Source organism: Nerophis ophidion, linkage group LG18, assembly GCF_033978795.1.
Source record: "Nerophis ophidion isolate RoL-2023_Sa linkage group LG18, RoL_Noph_v1.0, whole genome shotgun sequence".
Classification (NCBI taxonomy): Eukaryota; Metazoa; Chordata; class Actinopteri; order Syngnathiformes; family Syngnathidae; genus Nerophis; species Nerophis ophidion.
The window spans coordinates 1,667,142-1,680,979 of NC_084628.1; positions in this window are offsets into that span (position 1 = coordinate 1,667,142).

Below are 13,838 nucleotides of genomic sequence, written 5' to 3' on the forward strand. Positions count from 1 at the left end.
AGTACACACACTATGACACTAAACTATATTGGAACATACTAAGTACACACACTATGACACTAAACTATATTGGAACATACTAAGTACACACACTATGACACTAAACTATATTGGAACATACTAAGTACACACACTATGACACTAAACTATATTGGAACATACTAAGTACACACTATGACACTAACTATTGGAACATACTAGTACACACTATGACACTAAACTATATTGGAACATACTAAGTACACACACTATGACACTAAACTATATTGGAACATACTAAGTACACACACTATGACACTAAACTATATTGGAACATACTAAGTACACACACTATGACACTAAACTATATTGGAACATACTAAGTACACACACTATGACACTAAACTATATTGGAACATACTAAGTACACACACTATGACACTAAACTATATTGGAACATACTAAGTACACACACTATGACACTAAACTATATTGGAACATACTAAGTACACACACTATGACACTAAACTATATTGGAACATACTAAGTACACACACTATGACACTAAACTATATTGGAACATACTAAGTACACACACTATGACACTAAACTATATTGGAACATACTAAGTACACACACTATGACACTAAACTATATTGGAACATACTAAGTACACACACTATGACACTAAACTATATTGGAACATACTAAGTACACACACTATGACACTAAACTATATTGGAACATACTAAGTACACACACTATGACACTAAACTATATTGGAACATACTAAGTACACACACTATGACACTAAACTATATTGGAACATACTAAGTACACACACTATGACACTAAACTATATTGGAACATACTAAGTACACACACTATGACACTAAACTATATTGGAACATACTAAGTACACACACTATGACACTAAACTATATTGGAACATACTAAGTACACACACTATGACACTAAACTATATTGGAACATACTAAGTACACACACTATGACACTAAACTATATTGGAACATACTAAGTACACACACTATGACACTAAACTATATTGGAACATACTAAGTACACACACTATGACACTAAACTATATTGGAACATACTAAGTACACACACTATGACACTAAACTATATTGGAACATACTAAGTACACACACTATGACACTAAACTATATTGGAACATACTAAGTACACACACTATGACACTAAACTATATTGGAACATACTAAGTACACACACTATGACACTAAACTATATTGGAACATACTAAGTACACACACTATGACACTAAACTATATTGGAACATACTAAGTACACACACTATGACACTAAACTATATTGGAACATACTAAGTACACACACTATGACACTAAGCTGCTATTGGAACATACTAAGTACACACACTATGACACTAAACTATATTGGAACATACTAAGTACACACACTATGACACTAAACTATATTGGAACATACTAAGTACACACACTATGACACTAAACTATATTGGAACATACTAAGTACACACACTATGACACTAAACTATATTGGAACATACTAAGTACACACACTATGACACTAAACTATATTGGAACATACTAAGTACACACACTATGACAACTATTGAACATAGTAAGTACACACACTATGACACTATTGCAACATAGTAAGTACACACACTATGACACTATTGCAACATACTAAGTACACACACTATGACACTAACTATATTGGAACATACTAAGTACACACACTATGACACTAAACTATATTGGAACATAGTAAGTACACACACTATGACACTATTGCAACATAGTAAGTACACACACTATGACACTATTGCAACATAGTAAGTACACACACTATGACACTATTGCAACATAGTAAGTACACACACTATGACACTATTGCAACATAGTAAGTACACACACTATGACACTATTGCAACATAGTAAGTACACACACTATGACACTATTGCAACATAGTAAGTACACACACTATGACACTATTGCAACATAGTAAGTACACACACTATGACACTATTGCAACATAGTAAGTACACACACTATGACACTATTGCAACATAGTAAGTACACACACTATGACACTATTGCAACATAGTAAGTACACACACTATGACACTATTGCAACATAGTAAGTACACACACTATGACACTATTGCAACATAGTAAGTACACACACTATGACACTATTGCAACATAGTAAGTACACACACTATGACACTATTGCAACATAGTAAGTACACACACTATGACACTATTGCAACATAGTAAGTACACACACTATGACACTATTGCAACATAGTAAGTACACACACTATGACACTATTGCAACATAGTAAGTACACACACTATGACACTATTGCAACATAGTAAGTACACACACTATGACACTATTGCAACATAGTAAGTACACACACTATGACACTATTGCAACATAGTAAGTACACACACTATGACACTATTGCAACATAGTAAGTACACACACTATGACACTATTGCAACATAGTAAGTACACACACTATGACACTATTGCAACATAGTAAGTACACACACTATGACACTATTGCAACATAGTAAGTACACACACTATGACACTATTGCAACATAGTAAGTACACACACTATGACACTATTGCAACATAGTAAGTACACACACTATGACACTATTGCAACATAGTAAGTACACACACTATGACACTATTGCAACATAGTAAGTACACACACTATGACACTATTGCAACATAGTAAGTACACACACTATGACACTATTGCAACATAGTAAGTACACACACTATGACACTATTGCAACACAGTAAGTACACACACTATGACACTATTGCAACATAGTAAGTACACACACTATGACACTATTGCAACATAGTAAGTACACACACTATGACACTATTGCAACATAGTAAGTACACACACTATGACACTATTGCAACATAGTAAGTACACACACTATGACACTATTGCAACATAGTAAGTACACACACTATGACACTATTGCAACATAGTAAGTACACACACTATGACACTATTGCAACATAGTAAGTACACACACTATGACACTATTGCAACATAGTAAGTACACACACTATGACACTATTGCAACATAGTAAGTACACACACTATGACACTATTGCAACATAGTAAGTACACACACTATGACACTATTGCAACATAGTAAGTACACACACTATGACACTATTGCAACATAGTAAGTACACACACTATGACACTATTGCAACATAGTAAGTACACACACTATGACACTATTGCAACATAGTAAGTACACACACTATGACACTATTGCAACATAGTAAGTACACACACTATGACACTATTGCAACATAGTAAGTACACACACTATGACACTATTGCAACATAGTAAGTACACACACTATGACACTATTGCAACATAGTAAGTACACACACTATGACACTATTGCAACATAGTAAGTACACACACTATGACACTATTGCAACAGAGTAAGTACACACACTATGACACTATTGCAACATAGTAAGTACACACACTATGACACTATTGCAACATAGTAAGTACACACACTATGACACTATTGCAACATAGTAAGTACACACACTATGACACTATTGCAACATAGTAAGTACACACACTATGACACTATTGCAACATAGTAAGTACACACACTATGACACTATTGCAACATAGTAAGTACACACACTATGACACTATTGCAACATAGTAAGTACACACACTATGACACTATTGCAACATAGTAAGTACACACACTATGACACTATTGCAACATAGTAAGTACACACACTATGACACTATTGCAACATAGTAAGTACACACACTATGACACTATTGCAACATAGTAAGTACACACACTATGACACTATTGCAACATAGTAAGTACACACACTATGACACTATTGCAACATAGTAAGTACACACACTATGACACTATTGCAACATAGTAAGTACACACACTATGACACTATTGCAACATAGTAAGTACACACACTATGACACTATTGCACATAGTAAGTACACACACTATGACACTATTGCAACAAGTAAGTACACACACTATGACACTATTGCAACATAGTAAGTACACACACTATGACACTATTGCAACATAGTAAGTACACACACTATGACACTATTGCAACACAGTAAGTACACACACTATGACACTATTGCAACAGAGTAAGTACACACACTATGACACTATTGCAACAGAGTAAGTACACACACTATGACACTATTGCAACATAGTAAGTACACACACTATGACACTATTGCAACAGAGTAAGTACACACACTATGACACTATTGCAACATAGTAAGTACACACACTATGACACTATTGCAACATAGTAAGTACACACACTATGACACTATTGCAACATAGTAAGTACACACACTATGACACTATTGCAACATAGTAAGTACACACACTATGACACTATTGCAACATAGTAAGTACACACACTATGACACTATTGCAACACAGTAAGTACACACACTATGACACTATTGCAACATAGTAAGTACACACACTATGACACTATTGCAACATAGTAAGTACACACACTATGACACTATTGCAACATAGTAAGTACACACACTATGACACTATTGCAACACAGTAAGTACACACACTATGACACTATTGCAACATAGTAAGTACACACACTATGACACTATTGCAACATAGTAAGTACACACACTATGACACTATTGCAACATAGTAAGTACACACACTATGACACTATTGCAACACAGTAAGTACACACACTATGACACTATTGCAACAGAGTAAGTACACACACTATGACACTATTGCAACATAGTAAGTACACACACTATGACACTATTGCAACATAGTAAGTACACACACTATGACACTATTGCAACACAGTAAGTACACACACTATGACACTATTGCAACAGAGTAAGTACACACACTATGACACTATTGCAACATAGTAAGTACACACACTATGACACTATTGCAACATAGTAAGTACACACACTATGACACTATTGCAACATAGTAAGTACACACACTATGACACTATTGCAACATAGTAAGTACACACACTATGACACTATTGCAACATAGTAAGTACACACACTATGACACTATTGCAACATAGTAAGTACACACACTATGACACTATTGCAACAGAGTAAGTACACACACTATGACACTATTGCAACATAGTAAGTACACACACTATGACACTATTGCAACATAGTAAGTACACACACTATGACACTATTGCAACATAGTAAGTACACACACTATGACACTATTGCAACATAGTAAGTACACACACTATGACACTATTGCAACATAGTAAGTACACACACTATGACACTATTGCAACACAGTAAGTACACACACTATGACACTATTGCAACACAGTAAGTACACACACTATGACACTATTGCAACATAGTAAGTACACACACTATGACACTATTGCAACAGAGTAAGTACACACACTATGACACTATTGCAACACAGTAAGTACACACACTATGACACTATTGCAACAGAGTAAGTACACACACTATGACACTATTGCAACATAGTAAGTACACACACTATGACACTATTGCAACACAGTAAGTACACACACTATGACACTATTGCAACAGAGTAAGTACACACACTATGACACTATTGCAACACAGTAAGTACACACACTATGACACTATTGCAACAGAGTAAGTACACACACTATGACACTATTGCAACATAGTAAGTACACACACTATGACACTATTGCAACATAGTAAGTACACACACTATGACACTATTGCAACATAGTAAGTACACACACTATGACACTATTGCAACATAGTAAGTACACACACTATGACACTATTGCAACATAGTAAGTACACACACTATGACACTATTGCAACACAGTAAGTACACACACTATGACACTATTGCAACATAGTAAGTACACACACTATGACACTATTGCAACACAGTAAGTACACACACTATGACACTATTGCAACATAGTAAGTACACACACTATGACACTATTGCAACATAGTAAGTACACACACTATGACACTATTGCAACATAGTAAGTACACACACTATGACACTATTGCAACATAGTAAGTACACACACTATGACACTAAGAACACCACAGTCATCAATCAACATTTCTTCCCCTCTTCCATGAGAGTGAAGGCTGGCATTAATGACATATTGCCTGTTCTGTGTTGATCTTCTACAGCTTGGCAGACAGCTAACAAACAATCCAAAGCAGATGAATCCATTTCTGCTCTTTATTGTTGTTGAACTCTCCTGAAGGAATCAATAAAGTACTATCTATCTATCTATCTATCCATCTATCTATCTATCTATCTATCTATCTATCTTGCTTTGTCTTTTCCTATCTTTACTTTTGTCTTGCACTGGACTGTTGTTGCTGTTTTGTTGTTTTGAACTGAAACACACACAATGCCACATGTATAAACTATGTGATTGAAATAACATACTGAAATGTAATACACAATATGTAAATATTAGCTTGACACAAATATACATTACTATCATCAAACAAACAAATATATAATATCAAATATACGACTGGCCGCCATTTTAGCTCCTCAAAACATCTATTGAAACACTGCACAAAAATCCACCTTAATATTGAGTTACATACACAAGTTAAAGAGTTTACTTACAGACTTATCTTTCCCAAGGCTTTTAAGAACTAACACAACTTGTCTACTTCTCAATTGTCTCAAGCCGGAAGTGGCCAAACTACTGAGGTGTAGTATAGTCATATGGCCAGCAGGTGTCAGTAAGAGTCTACAATTGTCTCAAGCCGGAAGTGGCCAAACTACTGAGGTGTAGTATAGTCATATGGCCACCAGGTGTCAGTAAGAGTCTACAATTGTCTCAAGCCGGAAGTGGCCAAACTACTGAGGTGTAGTATAGTCATATCGCCAGCAGGTGTCAGTAAGAGTCTACAATCAAATGGGCATTGCAGGTCCCACAGGGCATTTCCTGTACGTGGGAAGAGATTTGTTCCCTGGGATTCGAATAAAGAACCAACTCTTTTTCTTTACTATAGTGGCCTAAATAACGGGAACCGGTCCTCAAAAAGGGATTCGAGTCCATGGAATCGGTTCTTTTCTTATCGAACAACCAGGAGAACCGATTTCCAACATCATCCCTAATCCATCCATTCTTTCATTCTCAAACTCATCTCAAAATATTAAATATAACTTACTTCACCAATTATTTATTTTTCATTGTAATTACTTATGAAGTATATCGTGAATACATTGAGAAAAGGAAATAAACAAAATTTTAAGCAACTGCTAGGTAAAGGAAAAGCGGTAGGATTAAATAAACTCTGCTTCTTTCTGCTCCTTTCTCCAACATGTTGAAAAGACAAACTGGAAATTGTGATGCATCATGTTGTATGTGTGATGTATCATGTTGTATGTGTGATGTATCATGTTGTATGTGTGATGTATCATGTTGTATGTGTGATGTATCATGTTGTATGTGTGATGTATCATGTTGTATACATGCATGTGTGATGTATCATGTTGTATGTGTGATGTATCATGTTGTATGTGTGATGTATCATGTTGTATGTGTGATGTATCATGTTGCATGTGTGATGTATCATGTTGTATGTGTGATGTATCATGTTGTATGTGTGATGTATCATGTTGCATGTGTGATGTATCATGTTGTATGTGTGATGTATCATGTTGTATGCATGTATGTGTGATGTATCATGTTGTATGTGTGATGTATCATGTTGTATGTGTGATGTATCATGTTGTATGTGTGATGTATCATGTTGTATGTGTGATGTATCATGTTGTATGTGTGATGTATCATGTTGTATGTGTGATGTATCATGTTGTATGTGTGATGTATCATGTTGTATGTGTGATGTATCATGTTGTATGCATGCATGTGTGATGTATCATGTTGTATGTGTGATGTATCATGTTGTATGCATGCATGTGTGATGTATCATGTTGTATGCATGCATGTGTGATGTATCATGTTGTATGCATGCATGTGTGATGTATCATGTTGTATGCATGCATGTGTGATGTATCATGTTGTATGCATGCATGTGTGATGTATCATGTTGTATGTGTGATGTATCATGTTGTATGCATGCATGTGTGATGTATCATGTTGTATGCATGCATGTGTGATGTATCATGTTGTATGCATGCATGTGTGATGTATCATGTTGTATGCATGCATGTGTGATGTATCATGTTGTATGCATGCATGTGTGATGTATCATGTTGTATGTGTGATGTATCATGTTGTATGCATGCATGTGTGATGTATCATGTTGTATGCATGCATGTGTGATGTATCATGTTGTATGCATGCATGTGTGATGTATCATGTTGTATGCATGCATGTGTGATGTATCATGTTGTATGTGTGATGTATCATGTTGTATGTGTGATGTATCATGTTGTATGTGTGATGTATCATGTTGTATGTGTGATGTATCATGTTGTATGCATGCATGTATGATGTATCATGTTGTATGTGTGATGTATCATGTTGTATGTGTGATGTATCATGTTGTATGTGTGATGTATCATGTTGTATGCATGCATGTGTGATGTATCATGTTGTATGCATGCATGTGTGATGTATCATGTTGTATGCATGCATGTGTGATGTATCATGTTGTATGCATGCATGTGTGATGTATCATGTTGTATGCATGCATGTGTGATGTATCATGTTGTATGTGTGATGTATCATGTTGTATGCATGCATGTGTGATGTATCATGTTGTATGCATGCATGTGTGATGTATCATGTTGTATGCATGCATGTGTGATGTATCATGTTGTATGTGTGATGTATCATGTTGTATGCATGCATGTGTGATGTATCATGTTGTATGTGTGATGTATCATGTTGTATGCATGCATGTGTGATGTATCATGTTGTATGCATGCATGTGTGATGTATCATGTTGTATGCATGCATGTGTGATGTATCATGTTGTATGCATGCATGTGTGATGTATCATGTTGTATGCATGCATGTGTGATGTATCATGTTGTATGCATGCATGTGTGATGTATCATGTTGTATGTGTGATGTATCATGTTGTATGTGTGATGTATCATGTTGTATGTGTGATGTATCATGTTGTATGTGTGATGTATCATGTTGTATGTGTGATGTATCATGTTGTATGCATGCATGTGTGATGTATCATGTTGTATGCATGCATGTGTGATGTATCATGTTGTATGCATGCATGTGTGATGTATCATGTTGTATGCATGCATGTGTGATGTATCATGTTGTATGCATGCATGTGTGATGTATCATGTTGTATGTGTGATGTATCATGTTGTATGCATGCATGTGTGATGTATCATGTTGTATGTGTGATGTATCATGTTGTATGCATGCATGTGTGATGTATCATGTTGTATGTGTGATGTATCATGTTGTATGTGTGATGTATCATGTTGTATGCATGCATGTGTGATGTATCATGTTGTATGTGTGATGTATCATGTTGTATGTGTGATGTATCATGTTGTATGTGTGATGTATCATGTTGTATGCATGCATGTGTGATGTATCATGTTGTATGCATGCATGTGTGATGTATCATGTTGTATGCATGCATGTGTGATGTATCATGTTGTATGCATGCATGTGTGATGTATCATGTTGTATGTGTGATGTATCATGTTGTATGCATGCATGTGTGATGTATCATGTTGTATGCATGCATGTGTGATGTATCATGTTGTATGCATGCATGTGTGATGTATCATGTTGTATGCATGCATGTGTGATGTATCATGTTGTATGTGTGATGTATCATGTTGTATGTGTGATGTATCATGTTGTATGTGTGATGTATCATGTTGTATGTGTGATGTATCATGTTGTATGCATGCATGTGTGATGTATCATGTTGTATGTGTGATGTATCATGTTGTATGTGTGATGTATCATGTTGTATGTGTGATGTATCATGTTGTATGCATGCATGTGTGATGTATCATGTTGTATGCATGCATGTGTGATGTATCATGTTGTATGCATGCATGTGTGATGTATCATGTTGTATGCATGCATGTGTGATGTATCATGTTGTATGTGTGATGTATCATGTTGTATGCATGCATGTGTGATGTATCATGTTGTATGCATGCATGTGTGATGTATCATGTTGTATGTGTGATGTATCATGTTGTATGCATGCATGTGTGATGTATCATGTTGTATGCATGCATGTGTGATGTATCATGTTGTATGCATGCATGTGTGATGTATCATGTTGTATGCATGCATGTGTGATGTATCATGTTGTATGCATGTATGTGTGATGTATCATGTTGTATGCATGTATGTGTGATGTATCATGTTGTATGTGTGATGTATCATGTTGTATGTGTGATGTATCATGTTGTATGCATGCATGTGTGATGTATCATGTTGTATGCATGCATGTGTGATGTATCATGTTGTATGCATGCATGTGTGATGTATCATGTTGTATGCATGCATGTGTGATGTATCATGTTGTATGCATGCATGTGTGATGTATCATGTTGTATGCATGCATGTGTGATGTATCATGTTGTATGTGTGATGTATCATGTTGTATGTGTGATGTATCATGTTGTATGTGTGATGTATCATGTTGTATGTGTGATGTATCATGTTGTATGTGTGATGTATCATGTTGTATGTGTGATGTATCATGTTGTATGCATGTATGTGTGATGTATCATGTTGTATGTGTGATGTATCATGTTGTATGTGTGATGTATCATGTTGTATGCATGCATGTGTGATGTATCATGTTGTATGCATGCATGTGTGATGTATCATGTTGTATGCATGCATGTGTGATGTATCATGTTGTATGCATGCATGTGTGATGTATCATGTTGTATGTGTGATGTATCATGTTGTATGCATGCATGTGTGATGTATCATGTTGTATGCATGCATGTGTGATGTATCATGTTGTATGCATGCATGTGTGATGTATCATGTTGTATGCATGCATGTGTGATGTATCATGTTGTATGCATGCATGTGTGATGTATCATGTTGTATGCATGCATGTGTGATGTATCATGTTGCATGTGTGATGTATCATGTTGTATGTGTGATGTATCATGTTGTATGCATGCATGTGTGATGTATCATGTTGTATGCATGCATGTGTGATGTATCATGTTGTATGTGTGATGTATCATGTTGTATGTGTGATGTATCATGTTGTATGTGTGATGTATCATGTTGTATGTGTGATGTATCATGTTGTATGCATGTGTGATGTATCATGTTGTATGTGTGATGTATCATGTTGTATGTGTGATGTATCATGTTGTATGTGTGATGTATCATGTTGTATGTGTGATGTATCATGTTGTATGCATGCATGTTCCAAATAAACTCAAACTTATCACCATCATCCTCTTCACCATCGTCATCATCATCATCATCATCATCATCATACACCTCCTTGATACCAAAGTACATGTCAAACTACTTCCTTAACGTAAATGACCGCCATAACCACAACACCAGGGGGAGCTCCACAAACCACATTAAACCCAGATTTCGATCTAACAAAGGTCTTAACTCATTCTCTTTCTATGCCACATCAATGTGGAATGCACTCCCAACAGGTGTAAAAGTAAGTGCATCTCTATCCTCCTTCAAAAGCGCTCTAAAACAACACCTCCAGGCAACTTCAACACTTTACTAATACCCTCCTCCATCCACATCCCATCTCCCCGGATTATAAATAATCAAATGTAAATAATGAAATGTATATACTTGTTCTTATGTTTTCTGATCTCTCTATGTTCTCTGCTGGCTGTACATATCCTACTAAGTCACACTTACACTGTATCAATGTCCATTTCTCACATGATATCATGGTTGATGACTGAAGTATTGATATCAACCAAACCTAACCCCCCGCCCCCGTTCACATCCCACCCCCCGCATTGTAAATAATGTACATAATTCAATGTATATACTATGATGATTAACTTGTGTGATGACTGTATTATGCTGATAGTATATATTTGTACCATGAATTGATGAAGGTGGACCCCGACTTAAACAAGTTGAAAAACTTATTGGGGTGTTAGCATTTAGTGGTCAATTGTAGGGAATATGTACTGTACTGTGTAATCTACTAATAATATGTACTGTACTGTGTAATCTACTAATAATATGTACTGTACTGTGCTATCTACTAATAATATGTACTGTACTGTGTAATCTACTAATAATATGTACTGTACTGTGTAATCTACTAATAATATGTACTGTACTGTACAATCTACTAATAATATGTACTGTACTGTGCAATCTACTAATAATATGTACTGTACTGTGCAATCTACTAATAATATGTACTGTACTGTGCAATCTACTAATAATATGTACTGTACTGTGCAATCTACTAATAATATGTACTGTACTGTGCAATCTACTAATAATATGTACTGTACTGTGCAATCTACTAATAATATGTACTGTACTGTGCAATCTACTAATAATATGTACTGTACTGTGTAATCTACTAATAATATGTACTGTACTGTACAATCTACTAATAATATGTACTGTACTGTGCAATCTACTAATAATATGTACTGTACTGTGCAATCTACTAATAATATGTACTGTACTGTGCAATCTACTAATAATATGTACTGTACTGTGCAATCTACTAATAATATGTACTGTACTGTGCAATCTACTAATAATATGTACTGTACTGTGCAATCTACTAATAATATGTACTGTACTGTACAATCTACTAATAAAAGTATCAATCAATCAATCAATTTAAGTTGATATAAATGTATGTACAAACTCCGTTTCCATAGGAGTTGGGAAATGGTGTTAGATGTAAATATAAACAGAATACAATGATTTGCAAATCCTTTTCAAGCCATATTCAGTTGAATATGCTACAAAGACAACATATTTCATGTTCAAACTGATTAACATTTTTTGTTTTTTGCAAATAATCATTAACTTTAGAATTTGATGCCAGCAACACGTGACAAAGAAGTTGGGAAAAGTGGCAATAAATACTGATAAAGTTGAGGAATGCTCATCAAACACTTATTTGGGACATCCCACAGGTGTGCAGGCTAATTGGGAACAGGTGGGTGCCATGATTGGCTATAAAAGCAGCTTCCATGAAATGCTAAGTCATTCACAAACAAGGATGGAGTGAGGGTCACCACTTTGTAAGCAAATTGTCAAACAGTTTTAGAACAACATTTCTCAACCAGCTATTGCAAGGAATTTAGGGATTTCAACATCTACGCTCTGTAAAATCATCAAAAGGTTCAGAGAATCTGGAGAAATCACTGCACGTAAGCCGTGATATTACGGACCTTTGATCCCTCAGGCGGTACTGCACCAGAAACCGACATCAGTGTGTAAAGGATATCACCACATGGGCTCAGGAACACTTCATAAAACCTCAGTCAGTAACTACAGTTGGTTGCTACATCTGTCAGTGCAAGTTAAAACTCTGCTATGCAAAGTGAAAGCCATTTGTCAACAACACCCAGAAACGCCGCCGGCTACGCTGGGCCCGAGCTCATCTAAGATGGACTGATGCAAAGTGGAAAAGTGTTCTGTGGTCTGACGAGTCCACATTTCAAATTATATTTGGAGACTGTGGACGTGGTGTCCTCCGGAACAAAGAAGAAAATAACCATCCGGATTGTTGTAGGGTGAAAGTGTGGTAGTCAGCATGTGTGA